The sequence below is a fragment of the Gorilla gorilla genome, chromosome 6, assembly GCF_029281585.2.
Source record: "Gorilla gorilla gorilla isolate KB3781 chromosome 6, NHGRI_mGorGor1-v2.1_pri, whole genome shotgun sequence".
Classification (NCBI taxonomy): Eukaryota; Metazoa; Chordata; class Mammalia; order Primates; family Hominidae; genus Gorilla; species Gorilla gorilla.
The window spans coordinates 24,899,350-24,919,912 of NC_073230.2; the positions used below are offsets into that span (position 1 = coordinate 24,899,350).

General features: G+C 36.7%; 1 long non-coding RNA gene across 3 annotated transcripts in view; it reads right to left on the reverse strand.

Moving 5' to 3' along the window:
- The window catches only part of LOC109027654 (uncharacterized), a 90,012-nt gene that overhangs the window by 26,795 nt on the left and 42,654 nt on the right, over positions 1 to 20,563 (reverse strand). For all 3 annotated transcript variants that reach the window (XR_002006682.4, XR_010134609.1, XR_010134608.1), the window contains 2 exons: positions 3,386 to 3,442; positions 1,330 to 1,575 (listed from right to left, as the gene is read on the reverse strand). This is a non-coding gene — a long non-coding RNA (uncharacterized lncRNA). The remainder of the gene's footprint in view (positions 1 to 1,329; positions 1,576 to 3,385; positions 3,443 to 20,563) is intronic.

Genomic DNA, 20,563 nt, shown 5'->3' on the forward strand with positions numbered 1-20,563 from the left:
CTAGGATAGGCGTGGGTGATGAAGGCCTTCTACAGGTCATTTAGAACTATGGGAGCAGGGCAGTAGGTAGAGCACAGAAGAAAGGAATTACGACATGTCAGAGAATTAGGGGAAAAGAGGAGCAACAATTCTGATTTGTTGCCATGCAAAGACGGAGAGATTAAGATCAGAGGGGATGTTCCATATCAAGAGGATGAAGTGAAGGGATAAAGGTCCAGTTTACACAAAGAAGTTTAAAAGCCAGATGCAAAATCCCAAATCTTCATCATATACTGATAAGCCTTACCACACTAGTTGGAAAGGAGGTTCTAGACATCAACATGGGAAGAGGTGGAAAACCCCTTTGATCTTTCATAATGTAGAAACAGAATCCCAGAACAATAAAACAGACAACTAATCCTACTATTTTCTGATCTTTTGGCTCCTCTGAATCATTTTATAAACTTAGCTACTCTGTGGGGGCCTAATCCTTGTCCCAATAGTCCACGTGGTTGAATGGCTGCCTGATCCAAATGCTTTGATCATACCGGAGTCTTGGAGTCTTTTCTACCCTTTTTATAGGCACAACTTTCAGAAATACTTTCTTCAAAAGTCCTGTGCTTTGATAAACAGGTTTAAGTGCTATAATCACCAGGCATTTGAATGCAGATTAATTCATAAACCCAGATAATAGGTCTTGTTCTGTCATGTTGTTTTTAGACAAAAGTTGAAAGCTTTGAAGAATGTGGAGAAACTATGAAATTTTAATAGCCTTGGGGCACAGAAACTTAACACAAAGAAAGAATCGTCATTCATTCAAAGAGTATTCATGGCCTTGGTGGAAAGATTGATGACAAATTCTGTGATTAATTACAGTTGTTGAAGAAAGCTAGAAGAAAAAAGGCACCAAGAGTTCTTGAGTTAATCAAAGACAGCAATTTGAATAAATGGTCCTAAAGTCCACAGTAATTATTTGGTTAAATGAACCACATTGTTACTTTGAATTGTAAGATTTTACCTTCATCCTGAAAAATAAAAATAAAAAATAAATGCCTGGCTGAACATTATTGATTTGATAGGGAAAGTATCAGTTATTTTCCTACATAAAAGGGACTCATAAAATCTGAGGGTTGTGATATTTAGGTTTTCTTGCCTGAGGGAAGGTCATTTCACAGTAACCTCTGGAAAAAATGACTATATATTATGATTAGTAACTTATCCATAAAAAGGATAATGATATGGTTTTGCTGTCTGTCCTCATCCAAATCTCATCTTGTATCTCCCATAATTCCCATGTGTTATGGGAGTGACCCAGTGGGAGATAATTGAATCATGGGGGCGGGTCTTTACCTTGCTGTTCTACTGATAGTGAGGAAGTCTCACGAGATCTGATGGTTTTAAAAATGGGAGTCTCCTTGCACAAGCTTGCTGTCTCTTTGCCTGCTGCCATCCACATAAGATGTGACTTGCTCCTCCTTGCCTTCTGCCATGATCGTGAGGCCTCCCCGGCCATGTGGAACTGTAAGTCCAAGAAATCTCTTTCTTTTGTAAATTGCCCAGTCTCAGGTATGTCTTTATCAGCAGCATGAAAACAGACTAATACAAATAACATAACAAGAACAAGAATGAAATAATTGACATGAAGGACTCACCTGAACAATTACACCAAAAGAGCATCTTCTTCTTTCTCTAATCTACACAAAGCCCGTCCACAACAGGCCAATTCTATCAGAGACAAGGCTGATGGGAAGGTTCAGAAATAATTGCCAATTTTCCTCCTCACGTTTCTACGGAATCTTTTGGAGAATAGAAAAATAAATTCTTTATGACAAGGCAGGGGTTCTCAAGCCCTAGACCAGTACCTGTCCGTGGCCTGTTAGGAGCAGGGTCACATAGCAGAAGGTAAGTGGCAGGCAAGCCAGCATTACTGCCCAAGCTCCGCCTATTGGCAGATCAGTGGCAGCATTAGATTCTCATAAAAGCATGAACCCTATCGTGATCTCTGCATTCAAGTTATCTAGGTTGCGCACTCCTTATGAGAATCTAATGCCATCCCCCATCCACCCTGGTCCTTGGAAAAATTATCTGCCATGAAACCGGTCCCTGGTGCCAAAAAGGTTGGGAACCGCTGTTGTAGTAAGTTTTCAATAGGTAACTTGCATTCAACAGCTTGTGGTTATAGCTTCCTGTTTGGCAGAGGAAAAGGATATCTCTATATATAGATATACATATCACAGATCTTAGAACTTTAAATATCAACTGTATAGAACTTGACTACTGAGCTTGAGCTTGCCACCATTCTTAAAATCATCAGCTCTACTGCCATGCTGTTTTTTACATTTATATATTATAACTTCATCTTTAACAAAATACATATATTAGCTATTTTTCAGTGTGGATTTTATGTGGTAAGTGTTGAGATCTAAGAATGTTATCTGTTTCCCAAGTAGCTTGTTTTTCCTGAGTGAAAATTTATGAACCCTACTTATGTTCATTAAAATTATACTTTAACCTTATTAGATCTCTGCTATGACTAGAAAATAATTGTTAACATAAAATTTCTCCCAAAGTAAATGGATAGTTTAAAAAAAATACTCCAGTAAAGTACTAAGTCATGAAAACTATATTTTCTCAACACTTTTTTCTAAGATGCATAACATGCTTTAATCTTTTATAAAATATAAACATTCTTTCATAATATATGAAAGAATTAAAACAGTGCATTTTATGCGCTTGAAACCAAAAGTTCCCAATCTTCCTGCTCGTTAAAGAATGGAAATTAGACTGCTAGTTTTTCTTACTTTTTTAGCAACGTAACTAAACATGATTTGGATATTAAGTCTCATTTTGGATAATCAAAATACATAAGCATGTGTGTGTGTGTATATATATAAAATAAAACTTAAAAAATATGTATGTGTGTGTGTATATATTAAGCTTGTGAAGTCCTAAAAGCCTGGCAGAGTGGGAGAGACATGTAGCTCCAGTCCCAGTAAAACAAACCACATGGCTAATTAAATGTGTTCTACTGATCTCTCCACTAACTGCTGAAAAATACATATACAGATTTTCAGTTAATCAGCTAATAGTTTGGCATTCTGCGTGCTATATCTTTCTCACCTATTGTTGTGATTAACTCTATGATTTTAAGCTTTTATTTGTAGATTTGCACTTTACAGACTTCTAAGTCCTTGAAGCAAGCAAATAAAAAAATGTAGCTCAATGAGAACACTGCAAGTTATTGAGAACACTGCAAGTTATAAAAGTGGTCCAAGGAGTTTCACTATTTTTTCCTTGCAATGTCAGAACAGGATGAAAAGCAAATTTGAGGCTATGTTTCTTTCCCTGGAAGAACTATATATATAGTTGACAGGGACCTACTCTCTTTTCACCCTTGCTGACTTACCACACTGTCCATCCAAGACTTGCTCTCTTTCCCAATCACTTCTTCACGAAACTCTCCCTGAAAAAGTAGAGGTGAAATATAGATATTCAAATTTTCCCACCATTTCAGAAATCACAACTCTTCCTAAGAGAAGGAAGGAAACATGAAAAATGGACAAAAGGCTGATCTAGATGTGCTTAATTTAGCAGTCATAGAATGGGAACTCCATATTTGTATATTTTATATAGTTATGAATATTACATAGTATAGGATGAAAATTCAATAAATAAATGTATTTATTTATTAAATAATTAATTTAATAAATAAATGTATTTATTTATTAAATAATTATTTAATAAATAAATGTATTTATTTATTAAATAATTAATTAATAAATAAATATATTAGCCAGTTCACTTATTATCAACTAAATATTGAACCATGGTGAATTGATTTAGGACAAATACAGAAATAAGGATATTTAAGCCAAACTTCATTCAGCTCTGTTGTTTAGTACAGAAATATCATGATTTGATGAAACAAGTTGTTTTCAAATATAGTTTTACATGATGGGAAAGGTATATCAATAAAATATAAACTCTGGGTTTATTATTTTTGACTTATGAATGCTAAATAATAATTTATCTTTTTACTTAAGTAATAATAATTTTATTAAAAGGCCTGGTTTGGCTGTAGGCAAAGAATTGATTACTTGGAGCAAAAAAAAAGTGACGTGTTGGCTCTCATCACTTTCCTATAACTCATGAATATTCACATTTTCCAGAAGATTACTGCCCTTGGTGATTTGGGCTCTTCCTTTTCAAATCTATTGTTATATGTATTTTTCTTTTAATTAAAAGAAGGCAATCAAGACTGTTTAACTTAGTTTAAGAAAAAAAAAAACTCTTGCCAAGTTTCTTGAACCCCATTGCATACATGCAAGCTTAAGTTAGAACAAAGACATGACATTATTGTATGGAGTCTAGTAAATGCTTCTATTGTGTCCTCAATTCTCTTCCTAAATGTCATTCTCATTTACTTATATTTGTCTCTGTCTTCACAGGTTGCTCACACGGAAAATCAGTTTATTTTCCCCTGGTGCAAAGAACAGTAGTTTCTCCAAAACTGAAGCTGGAAATTATCTGAAATATCAGGTCCGCCGGAAAAGGGACGTGAAGCCCCCTTTGTAATTTCTGCATTAGCGTGCTCTCCTGGCAAGCAGGAAACTTCATCAGAGAAGTCAGCCAAGGAACGTCTTTAAATGGAAATTGTGCAAACGAGGAGCAAATGCATTAAAAAGTTGCTGACGGGCATGAAATGCTTTGATGTGAAGACGGAAAACTCCAAGCAGGAAGGATTTTAACATTTTGAATCTGATTGACTCTGTGGTTTCTCAGCACAGTTATTCCATGGGCTAAAATAAATGCAGAAATGGTACTTTCAGACCACAGCTGCAGAGGGGATCGTGGTGAATTTCAATGAAAATCTATTTGAATCTTGAGGTTCAGATCTTAAAAAAGCAAAGGACATGAGAGAAGTAATATTGTTACTTGAAATTTCATTGCTTATATCTAAAAGAAACTCCTATTTTTAGGAGAAATGTTGAATCTTTGCAACATGGTAGATGCTCCCACAAAACTTTCTCCTGAAATAGGAGATAAATGTTGGAAAGAGGCAATTTATTGAGTATGCTGATAGAGGTGGAGTTCAGAGACAGGCAAGCATACATAAGAGTCATGATGTTTTTCATTATTATCTTTACAAATGAGTTTCTTACAGTGGTCAATGACAAACCAATTTCGTTCAAAGCTTGCTTCAATAGGCAATGGTTTGATGCCAATATGTTAGCTATTTACTTTGACCACCGTATGCATTAAAAAGAAGAAAAATTAAGAATACTCAAGCAGAACCTCCAACTTAGATAGCACTTTCCACAAAAAGTGATGGAGGGATAGACTGAAGTTAAATGGGATCAGGTATGTGATGAGATCTCAGAAGTGTTTGCACAATAATGCAGATACTCATTTTAAACAGAGTCATAAGGATTGGAACTAATAAAAATAATAGAATAAAATACCGATCAAGAATGTGTCCTCCTGAGTATCTGGGTTTTGAATTCTGGCTCCACAGAACTTGTCAGATATATGACATTAAACAAGATACTTCAACATGCTGTGCCTTCATTTTCTTAGCTGTAAATGGAGATTTTACTAGAACTCTATAAGATTATCATGAGAATTATATTAATATATGTAAAGCTTTAGACATAGTAAGTATATGGCACCTAGTAAGCACTCAATTAAATGTTAGTTACCATTAGTAGCAGTGTAGAATTAAAAAACAAAAACTGCAAACTGTAAGTTAGGCATCTGGCTCTGCAAACCAGTTAAATTCCCCAGACCTTATTCTGGCCATCTGTAAAATGAAAGGGTTGGGCTAGATTATCTCTAAATTTCCTTCCAACTTAAAAAACATTGTTCAAAAACACGTTTTAGGAGTACGCAAAGTGTTTCAGCAGAAGGCGATGTTTTAGCAGAATATTTTTAAAGGCACTTAATCACTTTCACAAAAAATGTGTTTCATGGCTTGTACTTCCTCCTCAATCAATTCCTGTTGGGACTTCACTTGCTGCTATTCCACCGAAGTGGCTCCTGTCAGGGTCACAGGATTTCTATGTTGTCAAGTCCAATGGTCACTTCTTTAAACCCTTGGTACACCCAGTAGCACCTGACACATCTGAATCTGATTTTTTCCTTCTTTCTCCAGTCACCAGCCTTTTTTTTTTTTTTTTTTGAGTCTTTGTCTTCTAGGCTGGAGTGCAGTGGCGCAATCTCGGCTTACTGCACCCTCCACCTCCCAGATTTAAGGGATTCTTGTGCTTCAGCCGGGCGCCACCACACCAGACTAATTTTTGTATTTTTAGTAGAGATGGGGTTTCTCCATGTTGGCCAGTCTGGTCTTGAAATCCTGACCTCAGGTGATCCACCTGCCTCAGCCTCCCAAAGTGCTGGGATTACAGGCTTGAGCCACCCCGCATGGCCGAGATTGTCTTTTTAATAAACATTTTATTTTACTCCTCTACTTAAAATCCTGAAATGGCTTTCCATGACATTTGTGATCTAGACACTTTTGATCTTATTTTCTACCATCTCTTCTTGTTCTTTGCAATCCCTTCAGCCACAATGGCCTTCTTTCTGAACTTCAAACACTCCAGGCTTATTCCTTGGATTGGTTGGTACCTTTGCTTAGAATTTTCACCTTAAATCATGGCTGGCTCCTTCTTGGCATTGTTTCAGTATATATGTCTCCTCCTCAGAGAGGCCTCCCTGATTAAATAGTACCCACTTCACTTAGTCTACCTTGCCCTGTTTCATATTCGTAATGAAACGGTCTTATTTTTACCATGTCTATCTCCCTCAAAGAAAGTAAGCCCCATAAGAACAGGGATATTATCTGGCTCAATGCCAAGGACAGGTCCTCAATAAAGTTATGAATGAAAAGATAAAGAAGCCAGTTCCCCTTGCATCATGTTCAAAGTGTTCTCTGCCTTCCCTAAATTTTAATCACCCTTATTGTCAGTTCCACTTATTTGATATCACACATCATCCTGTATTATTTTTTCCTACATATATGTCTTTTTTCTCCAATCATATGATACTTGTGGGATGAGACTATGAGACATTTCAGGTGTCTCACAAGTGATGGGCCCTTGTTCACAATTATTCACTAAATGTATGTTAAAATATTTAAAGGGAGACAAATTGACTAGTAATTTACAAAAACCTAAATTATGACTGGTCAAAAGGAAGAAAACAAAAAAGTGCTTAAATGTTTCAATAAAAACATGTCCATCCAATGGTTTACATTTTCATAGGCAGTGGGAAAAGAATGAGAGTTGGACTTCAGTTTTTAAGTGGGCAACCCAAATTGTTTTGGTTCTTTAAAAAAATGGATTTGTTACTTATGTTAGGAACAATCTCTCTCTAGTCTAAATAGAGATCTAAGGAAATGCAATCTAAAGAAAATCTAGTCTTGGTTGAATATATTTTACTTTATATTTTACATACCTTATTACAGCGAGTACTCACAGGCAAAAGTTCCATTGTATACATTGAAGTCAACAATCATTTGTCTTTTCTGGACTTGACACTCTGCCATGACTCCCCACCATTGTACTTACTGGTTCAAACTCCTTAGCAGGTCGTACCAGACTGTCCAGGATTAAGTCTTTATTCACACCTTAGTCTTACCTCTTATTCTGTCTCCCTTCAAGATCCTCTTTTGTCCAATCCCCAACAGACACACATTCAGCTCTAGACACAACAAAAAAGGCAGGCCCCATGATGAACTCTATCACTATCCCCTCTACACTGTTTTCTCTTATACATCCTGATCTCTTACCCACCTACCTAGTTAGCCTGGTTTACTCTCCTCTATTAGGTTTTTGCCAAACTGCAATTACTTTTGCACCAACCTAATCATCTTCTCTAGCAGGCCTTCCCTACTGCTGCCTACCTTCTTGCCCAGATTGAATCAGGCCCCATCTATGGATTCTCATAGTACCTGTGCTTACCCACCATAGAGCACATATCACATGACTGAAATTTCCTTACCCAAGATCAAATAAATGAATAGCCCAATTCATTTTTTAATACTATGCTATAATATGAAGGTTTATGCTCCCCCCTCAAATTCATATCCTGACATTCTGATGCCCAAGGTGATACTATTAGGAGACAAGGACTTCTAGTGCTCTGTTGTTCCTGATCTTAGAAGGAAAGCATTAGCTTTTTACCACTAAGTATAATATTAAGTATAGATTTTTAGTACATACTCTTTATCAATTTTAGAAAGTTCCTTTCCATTCCTATTTTTCTTAAAGTTTTAATCATGAATGGGTATAAAATTTCATCAAATGCTTTTTCTGCATTGATTAGTATAGTTATATGATTTTTCTCTTTTAGCCTATTAATATGGCCAGCTATCTTAGCTGATTTTCAAATATTGAACCAGCCTTGTGTTCCTGGAGGAAGCCCATGGTTCTGCCCTCAATAATAAAATCAGTGACCTTAGAAAAACAGCCTGATAGAGCATGTTTGCCCTTTTCACCATGTGAGTACACAGTTAAAGGGCCCCATCCATGAGGGGTGGGCCCTCAAGCAGACACCACTAGCACCTTGTCTTGGTCTTTCCAAGCCTCCAGAACAGTGAGAAATAAATTTCTGTTGTTTCTAAGTTACCCCATCAAAGACATTTTGTTTCAGCAGCCAGAACATACAAAGACACCCTATAATACCAAAAACAGGCAAAAATGTACAAAAAATGAAAGCTTTAGGCCAATATCCTTCATGAATATGCATACAGAAATTATTAGCAAAATATTAGCATATAGAATTTACAATATATAAAGAGAATTATACTCCATGACTCCGTGACCAAGTGAGGCTTATTCTAGGGATGCAAGGCTGGTTCAACATTTGAAAATCAATGAATGTAATCAACCATATTAACAGGCTAAAGAAAATAAATCATATGATTAATCAATGCAGAGAAAGTATTCAACAAAAATTTTATACCCCTTCATAATAAAAACTCTTAAAAAAACAGGAACAGAAGAGAACTTCCCAAAATTGATAAAAAACATTTACTAAAAACCTACAGCTAACATTATGCTTAATGGTAGAAAGCTGAATGCTTTCCTCCAAAGATCAGGAAGAGTACAAGGAGGTGACTCTTGCCACTCTTATTCAAAATGGTGATAGAAGTGCTAGTCGGTACAATAAGTCAAGAAAAAGAAAAGGCAGGCAGATTGAAAAGATCCTAAATTAAAACATAAAACTATGAAACTTGCAGGGAAAAAGCACAGAAAATCTTTGCATCTAGGGCTAGACAACTTTTAGATTTGATACCAAAAGCATGGTCCAAATCAGGAAAATTGATAAATTGTGCTTCATCAAAATTAAAAATCTTTTGCTCTGTAAGGACAATGAAAAGATAAGCTATAGCCTGAGATAAAATATTTTCAAATTACATATCTGATAAATGAGTGCATAAAGAAGTCTTAAAAACTCAATAGTCAAAAAATTAAAAATCCAATTAGAAAATGGGCAAAAATCATGAAGAATAATTTTGCTGCAGATGGTGTACAGATGACAAATAAGCATCTGGAAAGATGCTCAACATGATTAACCATTAGGGAAATCCAAATTAATACCACAGTATAATTACAAAGCTCTCAGAATGGCTAAAATAAAAAATAGTTGACTACACCAAATGCTGGTGAGAATGTGGAAAAATTGGATCACTCATATGTTTCTGGTGGTAAGATAAAATAGCCTGGACACTGTGGAAAACTGTTTTGCAGTTTCTTAAAAAGCTAAGCATGCAAACACCATACAACTGCACTCCTGGGCATTTGTCCCAGAAAAATTAAAATATTCACAAAGAAACATGTACATGAATGTTTATAGCAGTTTCATTCATAATAGCCACAAACAGAAAAAAAAACATGTGTTTCTTAATTAGTGAATAAACTATGGTACATCTATACCTTGGAATACTACTTGTCAATAAAAAACAAACAATTGCTAAATAAAACAACCTGAGAAAATCTCCAGAGAACTATACTGAGTGAAGGAAGAAAAATCCCCAAAGATTACACACTGTATGTCATTTATATAACATTCTTGAAATGACACAATCACAGAAATGGAGAATACTGGTCACTAGGCATTAAGGAAGGTGTGGAAGGACGTGGTGATGGAAGGAAATGTGTATGGCTGTAACAGGGTAACAGAGGCATCATTGTGATGATGGAAGTGTTCTGTATCTTGTGTTTTTGAATGTCAATATCCTGGTTGTGATATTGTACTCAGTAGTTTTGCAAGATATTACCACTGAAGAAAACTAGTTAAGGGTACACAGGATTTTTCTGTATGATTTCTTATAAGTGCATGGGAATCTACATTTATCTCAACGTAAGTTTCATTTTAAGAATTATATATTTTCTGAATCTTTAATAATGTGTCAACTAGAATTTAACTGGGTATATTTTTAAGATAGAAATCTACCTTACCGTGCCCTTTGTCACTTGAGTAATCATATATTACATGACTCAAAGGCACAGAAATCCAGTAAGTAAAGAAAAATGGTGTCTATTTATCTGGAGACAGGGTCTCACTCTGTTGCCCCAGCTGGAGTGCAGTGGTGCTATCATAGCTCACTGCAGCCTCAATCACCTGGGCTCGATCTCCTCCTGCCTGAGCCTCCCCAGTAGCTGGGACTACAGGTGCCACCACATCCAGCTAATTTTTTATTTTCAGTAGAAATTAGGTCTCACTCTGTTGCTCAGGCAGGTCTCAAACTCCTGAGCTCAAGCAATCCTCCTGCTTCAGCTTCTGAAGTGCCAGGATTACAAGTGTGAACCACTGTGCCCAGTCATGGCTTTTTCTGTTGTCGTTGGGTTTTTTTGGTTGTTGTTTTGTTTTTGTTTTTAAGACTTGCACTGTCACCCAGGCTGGAGTACAGTAGCATGATCCTGAGACACTGCAACCTTTGCTTCCCAGGTTCAAGTGATTCTTGTGCCTTGCCACCTGAGTAGCTGGGACTACAGGTGTGTGCCACCACGCCAGGCTAATTTTTGTACTTTTAGTAGAGATGGGGTTTTACCGTGCTGGCTAGGCTGGTCTTGAACTCCTGCCAGCCTCATTTTAAAACAAATTTTCTAACCAAAAGTATACTCACAGGTTGAATTCAATGGCCCAGAAAAAAGTGAAAGTATAATTGCCTTTATAATACAGTGCAATAGACCATAGAATATTTAAATCTTTAAATGGTTTGGCATTTCCATTGAATTGTTTACATTCTATGCAGACTTGTATTAGTGTTAATCCATTAGCAAACACTAAAATTATATAAGTGCTATTAATTTTATTAGGAAAGAAAGAAGTGTACTTCTTTCTTCTGATATGAATCATGGTAGCGCTTGGATGAACATTAGAGCCTATCCAGCACAATTTTTTCACCTTAAGAGGAAATGGAAGTAGTTGAAATTTAAATGTTGCATCAAAGATGATACAGCTAATATCCAGCACGCAAAGCCTCCTACATTGATTCTTAGATATACTTAGAAGTCACAAATGCAAAAGCCTTTTACTATTGTTACGAAACACAGCAAGGAGACATTTATATTCTGTATTGTGTAAAGTCATCCTGGAGTTGGGGATCCAGCCTAGAATTGCTGGGCATCAGGGACAGTGAAGTTGCGCAAGCATGTACATTGTCTAACACATGCTTGAAGTTATATTTATCTTCAGGACATCCGATTTGACTCCCGTTCATTGGCCCTATATTTTTATTGGTTTTAATTAACTATGTCCTTTAGCAATACTTACCTCTATCTTTCCCTTTTGCATGTGTCAGGGTAATCTCAAGTATAAGTCACCCAGAGAGGAAGAAAATATTTTTTGTTTGATCTTATGTTTGTGGCTACTAATAGCAGTATTAAAAATTAAAGTACAACAAAATATATAAGATTACAGAATCCTAGGAAAGTAAAATAGGAATGTGAAAACAGATCTAATGAGGTATTATACCTCTAGCAGAGAGCCCCCAATCTCTTATCATGTTTCTTTAAGTCATTAGAATTGTCCTGCAGGCTAAAAAAGAGCTTCGTTCTGATGATGGCCCCAAATGCTTTTTTCTCCCAATGATGTCAACTTGCAAAGTTTGGCACATTCTCTTACAACATTCTAATGTCCATTAATGACCTCTTAATGCTAATTGGTACACATTATACCATCTGTAAATTTTAACACATCCATGTTATTTTCAACAATACTTGTGTCTTCATCCTATTCTGGTATCAGATAAAGCCACCCAGGCAAAGGAAGCCTTCTTAAAGCAACACTGGTGTGATTTTGCTCAGTCTGAGCAAGATATTCTTTGCTGAAAAAAACTACACCTAGATGGGTCGTTTAATTCAACTGTGTGAAGACACTAAAGGATTGATAATGGCAAAGCAGGTTACACAAAGTTTACTGCCTATTTGATTTAAACAATTATTTAGGTGTAGATAAGAAAATACAACTTACAATGGGTTTGTGGGATATAGTTTAGAATTTGCTCTAAAGAATCTGGGATGACTATAACCAGGGCCTTGGTTCCAGTCTAGCCTGGAGTCCCTTCCTTGTGTCATCCAAGTTCACAATTTGTCTTTGTGTGTTTGGTGCAGCTTCAGTCACAGTTGGGGATAAATTGGGATTCACTGTTCACATTCTGAATATGGGTCCTTGTTATATACAAAAATGTTTCTAAATATGTTATTGGTTACATAGTAAATGAATTGGATTAGGAGGTCATTATTAACAGGTCTGACATCTGTGGGCCTGTCTAGCAGACAGGATGCAAACAGACAACAGAGAGCCTCAAGGAAACAACAAACAAAAATCAAAATGAAACAAAAATATCTGGCCATAAAGATGCACAAGATGAAGACTTTCGGAGTAGACTTGTAAATTGGAGCGAACAGTGGGTCCAGGCACAGTGGGAGCCCCACCCACACCCCGTAACAGTCCTTCTAACCTTCCCCATCCAACATTCTTGCCTACTCTGACAGGGAAAGGACTGCAGTTAAGGGCCCAGTCCTACTGTGGGATTTCTCCTGGGAGCGCGCTGGTCATGAGAAGTGAATGGAGTTTCTCTTCATTCCCTACGAAGAGAGAAGAGCCCCAGGGGTCGGTGAATCTGAAGGATCAGCTGCAGCGGTCGGGGGAGAAGGTAGAGAAGGGCGAGGCTGACCTACACCTAGACAGAGGTGCCCAGCTCTTATGCGAGCAGCAACAGGGACCTAGAGCCAGCCTGACGCTCACCCCAATGCACACACACCAATCACCTGCGGAGGCTTTCTCCTGGACTTCCTCCTAATCCAAGATGCAAGGCTCAAATGTTAAAATATTAGGTATTGCTCCAAAGTTGTCTCACTGCTTAGAAATGCCTGAGACATCCTGCAGGGGGCCGACCTCCTCTCTCATCGGTGCTCTCAGCCCCTCTGCTCTCTCCTTCCGGTTGGTGCTCTTTGAGCAGCTATCTCCACTTTCTGATTATCCTGAAGTGAATTCCTAGTTGGAATCCAGGTGGAAAAAAAATCTAACAGCCAAAACGTGGACTCCTTAAGGTTTTGTGCATACAAGTGATGTGAGGATGAATGAAAAGAAAAACATTTATCTGGTAACTAATGTTTTTATTTGTTTTTGTTTTTTGAGATCGAGTCTCACTCTGTCGCCCAGGCTGGAGTGCAGTGGTGCAGTCTCAGCTCACTGCAACCTCCTCCTTCCCAGGTTGAAGTGATTCTTCTGCCTCAGCCTCCCAAGTAGCTGGGACTACGGGCACATGCCACCACGCCCAGCTAATTTTTGTATTTTTAGTAAAGATGGAGTTTCTCCATATGGGCCAGGCTGGTCTCAAACTCCTGACCTCGTGATCTGCCCACCTTGGCCTCCCAAAGTGCTGGGATTACAGGCGTGAGCCACCGTGCCCAGCCACTAACGGTTATTTTTGTAAGAGATAAATAGCAACGACTATTTTTTGTGAGAAGCTGTACTTGATGAGTTCTTACTAAATTTAAATATAGAAAGTATTAGCTCATCCAATATAGTAAATCTCATGTGGACAATAAGTAGTTCAGAAACAGATTAATCACATTGAAATAATTATTAACCTAATTCTTTTAAAATTATTAATAACCATTAATATTCTCTTTTAAAAATTCATGGTCAGGCGCGGTGGCTCACGCCTGTAATCCCAGTACTTTGGGAGGCCAAGGTGGGTGGATCACTTGAGGTTAGGAGTTTGAGACCAGCCTGGCCAACATGGTGAAACCCCATCTCCACTAAAAATACAAAAATTAGCCAGGCATGGTGGCATGCGCCTGTAATCCCAGCTACTCAGGAGGCTGGGGCATGAGAATTGCTTGAACCCAGGAAGTGGAGGTTGCAGTGGGCAGAGATCATGCCACTGCACTCCAGCCTGGGCAACAGAGCAAGACCCTGTCTCAAAACAAAACAAAAAAAAAATGCACTAAACTCTTTCATAACCATTCTATACTTAATTCTGATAGCAATACCACTAGGCAAATATTTCTATTCTTACCGATACTTTCTACCTCAGGAAACTGTGAGTTCTGTGAAAGTAAAGATCTTGGAAAACTTTTTGTAAGTCTAGACTGGGTGCCTAGGCTTAGTAGAGCATTCAGCAGGTAGTTGGTAGAACCAGTAGCTGAACCAAGGACTTGAAAGTTTATTATTCAGTTTGGAGATTGGAAAATTTATCAGCTACAAATACTGTGAAGACTAATTAGTAATAAGCTTGACATTTTACTAAATGCCATAATTCTTTGTATTTCAACTTCCACTTTTATTCTTATCAGCTGAATAAAAAATTTTTGATTCCTTAAAGAGAAAACTAATGAATATTTCTATATTAACCATAAAAATATTAACATTCTGCAAAGTAAGGTTTAGAATGGCATTTCATCAGAAATTAAATTGAGCCAATTAATGTGAGAAGACTTTTATTTATTCTGTATGTATTTTTTTTTATGTAGGAAACAATTCAGTTAGCTTAAACTCTTATTCAGAAAAGTAGAAGAACATTGCCTGGTAGATCCAGACCAGAGTTTATTTCTTAGGGAAATATGTAGGTGTAAGGGTTGGGATATCTGATTAACAATTCATAAACCTTTTGCAGAAATCCCTATCACTTAAACATAGGAATACATTTGTCATTCCTTAGGACTTAATATTTACATTAAATGAAATACATTTGTCTGTTTTTCCTTGTTTTTAATTATTATTAATCTCTTGGTTCTAGAGAGACAATATGGCACAACTATTTCACATTGACCTAGGATGGCTGTGCCTTTGGACTTCATACCAGGCTGTCCTATGATTCACTAAGCATTCTCAGCCATTCTCAGGAAAGGATTTTCTGCTTCTCCATAACCAAGCATTCAAAAGATGCTGACATGCCACAGTCCTCACACTTAGATTCCATATCTATATCACTGATGTGGTCCTAGAAACTTACTAATAACCAAAATTTACGGATCTAAATATTTGTTACCTTTGGCCACAATGCTGCTCTCTACCCAGATCTGTCACTGTCAGGACCTGAGAGTTTATTCAAATAGTTGAACAGCTAGAAAGGTGGTACCACTTGTTAGATTGCTTTATAGCCTCCAAGACTATGGATGAATAGTTTTGAAGGAATGAACCATGAGTCTCCTCCTGGCAAATCTTAAACTCTTATATAGTTGAATGGTATTTTTATATTGGCCATAAAAGTGTCGTCTAAGTAGTTTTTAAAAACTTTATTGGAGGAAGTCGTATTTTAGGAAGTATTTGAATAATAGAGACTGTTTTCAAACTGGAAGACCAAAGAAGGACATAAAGAAAAAAATGGTTCCAAGCACAGATGTAACTTGAAAAAAGCATCTGAAGCTGGAGTCGAATTATCAGGCAAGGACTGTAAATATATTTATCTAAGACAAGTGGTCTTTGATGAAGATGAGGAATTTATAAATTAATAGAGATAAAAAATTAGTTAAAACACTCTAAACCCTTAGTACTTTGAATAAGCTATATGCATTCCTTTTAGTTTTGTTATGCATAGCATTGAAAAGAATGGAATGAAAGGAGACATTTGAATGTATTTAAGTTTCATGAAATGATACTTGTAGTGCTTCTAAAATAGATAATTGTTTTACAGTATAAGTGACAGAAAACAAACTCCCCAAATAGAAGCATGAAATCCATTTGAAATAGCTAAATCAGCCAAAATTTGTATTACTAACTTGCAGTACGTTCAATCATTTTGTCAAGCACATATTCTCTTTATTTTCTTGACTTGGATATTTGAAGGAAGATGTAATCCATATGGTTTTTATTCTTTTACACTTGAGATATTAAAATGGGGCTCAAACTAAGTATTCACATATCAAGAGCCAGTTATTTCTCTTAAAACATCTCTTTTCTGGGTGAAAGTAATTCACATTATATTATAGCCCAAAGTTGTTAATTCATACGTCCACTCCTAGTCCAGAATACACATGTTCTCTTAACATATCAGAAGATGTTTCAAGTTTTACAAACAGCCATCCAGCACAATTAAAGATAAGTTCTTGCCTTGTCTGTCACTATTAATGACCACTACAAGCCATGAAAAAAATCATAAACAATCATTCCTATTTGGCTCTGAATTTCAAGGCTCAGTACATTTTATTATATATATCCTAGGAGATTTCAGATTTAGAAGTTCCTTTATGCCTCTTATTCAGTTTTTATAATTTTATTTTTATCAAATATAGAGGATGCTACCATGTGCTCTAAAAGGCAAACAAAATAAAAAACAACACAAAACCAAAACACAGAACTATTTATGAGTATAAAGCCTCATCTAACATTATAGTATCCCTTGATTTCCAGATCATCTTGTCTTGTTCATTAAATTTATTTTATTTGCAATGGTTTATGTCATTTCCCTCCTCAATAGATGTCTTCATTGCCATTTTTTGTAGAAAAAAAAAAACAAAGAGAAAAGAAGAAAGATCACGTTGCAGCACTGGGAGCAGATATCACAGGCTTCCTTGCCAACAGACTTCCCGAAGGCACAGTTGGCACATTGTCTGAGATGACAGACAAGATGCAAGGGACTCCTGTGACCCTTACTCCTTCCCCTTACAGGGGAAGCTTCTGCTGTGGCTGGTAGGATGGTAGCTTTAACTCATCCTCCATAATACCAAATGTCACTTTGTGGGGGTAGCCTTCTGGCACTGACACTTGTTTTTGTATGCCATAGTTCAAAGTACCACACTACGAAATAGCTGCAGAATGTGCCTTGTAACATTTAGTCACAATAAGGGCATTTACATTCTTCCCAAATATCCTTTCAAAAAAAAAAAATCAGTAGATTCACACTCTTGAGTGAGATGCAAAATTGCATAGGGTTCAAGATATGTTCTTGGTCCTTAGAACAGAAAACATATTCTTCTTGTACTCTGTTTAGTGAGTTCAGTTAAGGCTATTACTTTCTGAGCTGTTTTATGAGCCAGGAGTCGGCCCACTGCTGTCTCCCTTGACTATACATTCAATAAACAGAATGTGATTATACAAAACTAAATTTTCCAGAACCATTATTGAAAGTGCCATAGGAACGTCTAATTAATAAGAATACTATAGAGGAATAATCAGGATATTATGAATTAAATCCTGTCCCTCCAAAAGATACATTCAAGTACTAAGTCCTGGTACCTGTGAATGTAACCTAATTTGGAAATACAGCCTTTGCAAAGGTATTTAATTTAAGGCTGTACTAAATTGGGGGAAGATGCTAATCCACTATGACTAGTGTCTTTATAAAAGGAAAAAATTTGTACATAGACGTGGAAACAGAGACACAGAAGAAAGAACATTATGCGAAGACAGAAGTGGAGATTGGGGTTGATGCTGCCACAAGTGAAGGAACACCTGGGCTATGAGAAGCTGGAAAAGGCAGGGAAGGATTCTCATCTCAAAGTCTTTGAGGCAGCAAGGCCCTCCCAACAACTTGATTTTGGACTTCTACCCTCCAGAACTCAGAGAGAACAAATCTCTCGTTTTAAGCTACACAGTTTGTGGTATTTTGTGGCACTCCAGGCAGCTAGAGGAATAAGTCTTCGAAGCTTGCAAGGGAGTTCTGGAGGCGTATCACAGCGTCCACCTCAATGGATTAATTTGTAGTCATCAACACAAATAAATCTGGATTTTCAAAAGGGATTAAGCATGTTTTCTGATAAACTAAAATCTCTATGTTATACAGAAGATGCACAATCACTAATGAAGTTACACTTACACAACCTAAGTGCCACAAAGAATCCTCTTCCAGAAATATCCTTCCAGGAGAGGCCATCTCTCAAGCCTACTATTTGTTACACTCTTCACTGTAAGGATTGCATAACCTATAGCGCACTGAATGTGAAGAACATGTGCAAAATCCTGGTATTTCAATGGTTAGCGCTTTTCAGGTATGGCTTTATAAGATAAGCACTGACGACAACCGCTTATATTCAATACAAAGAGTTTTGTGTTTAGCCACTTGAGAACAGGGATTACTTTAGATAGATCTTAGTATTCCAATAAACTGGCACAGTATCCGCCACATAGTGAGTGCCAAAAATGGTTGAGGAAGTTATAGACATTAAATATGTGTAAGTGGTTGGTTAAACATGAGGGAGATAACCTGTAACTGAAAACTGAGTAAAAGTATCAGGTTGGTGAAAAAGTAATTGTGGTTTTTACAATTACTTTTAATTTACGTGACTTTATATGTATGCAAACAACATAGTTTGCAAGGATATTCACATACATTATTTAATTTTCAAAACAACAGTGTCAAATAGATATTATTGTGTTTCATGGACAGGAAATTGAGGCTCAGGTAATTTCAAGTGAAATCCCCAAGATCATATAATTAATAAATACTGTAAAAACGGTAGAAGTGACTCACATTTCCAATCTCCATGCTATCTCATATACTCTAATTGCCTCTTGGGGAAACATAGGCTGGAAGAAGACCAGGCCTCACTGTAAACTGTCAAGTGCCCAGAAATTATTTACTTCAACTGTTTCTATCACAGTTTGTCCACTTTAAATGGGGTAGAGATTTTCCGAAACCTCCTTTCTCATTTGAACAATCTGAGAATACATGTGTTTATGCTTAAATCATACCAGAAACTGTCAGGCAGAACAGTTCCTTTGTAAGCCCAAGGATTATACAACTTTAGTTGTATAATTTAGTTGGATGATTATACAACTAAAATTTTAACCAGATACAGTCCCAAATGAATTATGTTAATTCACTCTATTATTTCTCTTTTTAAGATTACAGAAATTTTATGCCAATTTTATCTACATTATGCTGCAATATTCTAAATATCCCTAATTAAATACCAACTATTTTGATGAAATATTTTCTTTAAAGTCATCATTTATGATCATCTGATATGAAAACCATTCCTACTAGACACCGGATGCTTTAACTGCCCAGCATTTCTCTAATATGAAGTAACAGGTCCTGAACTCTGCCCCTACCAGCATGTCCTTCAAAACCATCACTATGGGAGGAAGCATAAGAACAATGCAGCTGTGTCTTCTGGGCCCAAGCTTGGTGAATCCCAGTACTTTCCTAGGAATCTGGAATTTGGACCTGAGAATCAGAGAGATGTCAGGGGTCATTCAAGCTGCATCACATAACTGCAGTGTTCTAGGAAGGAGGTCCAGGATGCCTGGCTACCAAATTCCCTAAAGCTCGTCGTCTTAATATAAAGTTGCTTGTAAGATATTCTGAAAGACTAGCCAGAAATAAATCAGCCAAAAACTAATTCTGAGAGCATGAGCCTGACCAGAATAAAATTTAACTACCTCATTACAAACGAAATTTCAAAACTCATTTGGACATTTCATAATGAAACCCATCATCTATAGTACAAGCCATGCTATGGATGACAAAAAAAATTAATAAGTCACACTTAACACTATTGAACTGTATACTTAAAAATCGTTAAGACAGTAAATTTCATGTTATGTGTTTTTTATCGCAATAAAAATTTCTTTAAAACCATCCCCCAAAAGTAATATAGAATTAACATACTGGTTATGAATATAGTATTTATCCAGTTGAAGTTTCCTCTTTCCAGTTGATGAGGATTTAAATTTGTTGGTCATGACAAAGAGATGAGGCTCCAAATGTGGCCCTGAATAACAATAAATTGTACTCTCGAAGAAATTGATATACACTAGCAGTGATGTGCCGGTCAAAGTTTAACAATCAGCTCTCAGACAATAAAAAAGCTCTGATTTTGTAGCATTGGTCAGTTTCCATGATATAAATATTCCCATCATGGCCTATTTCAAGCTACTTGTGTGGCATCAGTCAACACAGAGTTGTGAAGAGATGCAGACAACTGGCTCTCCTGAGAGGGCTTCAGCATACCACGGGGGTCATGGAAAACAAAACCACCCCAGATATCTCCTGTGTCATTTCATTTATTTCAGGCTCAAAATGTATTGACGTAAGGAAATGAGCCTAACAAGTATGACATGGCTACTGTGTGCCAGACCCATTAAAAATGATCTAATTTTATTATGTTATGTATACCACTGAATT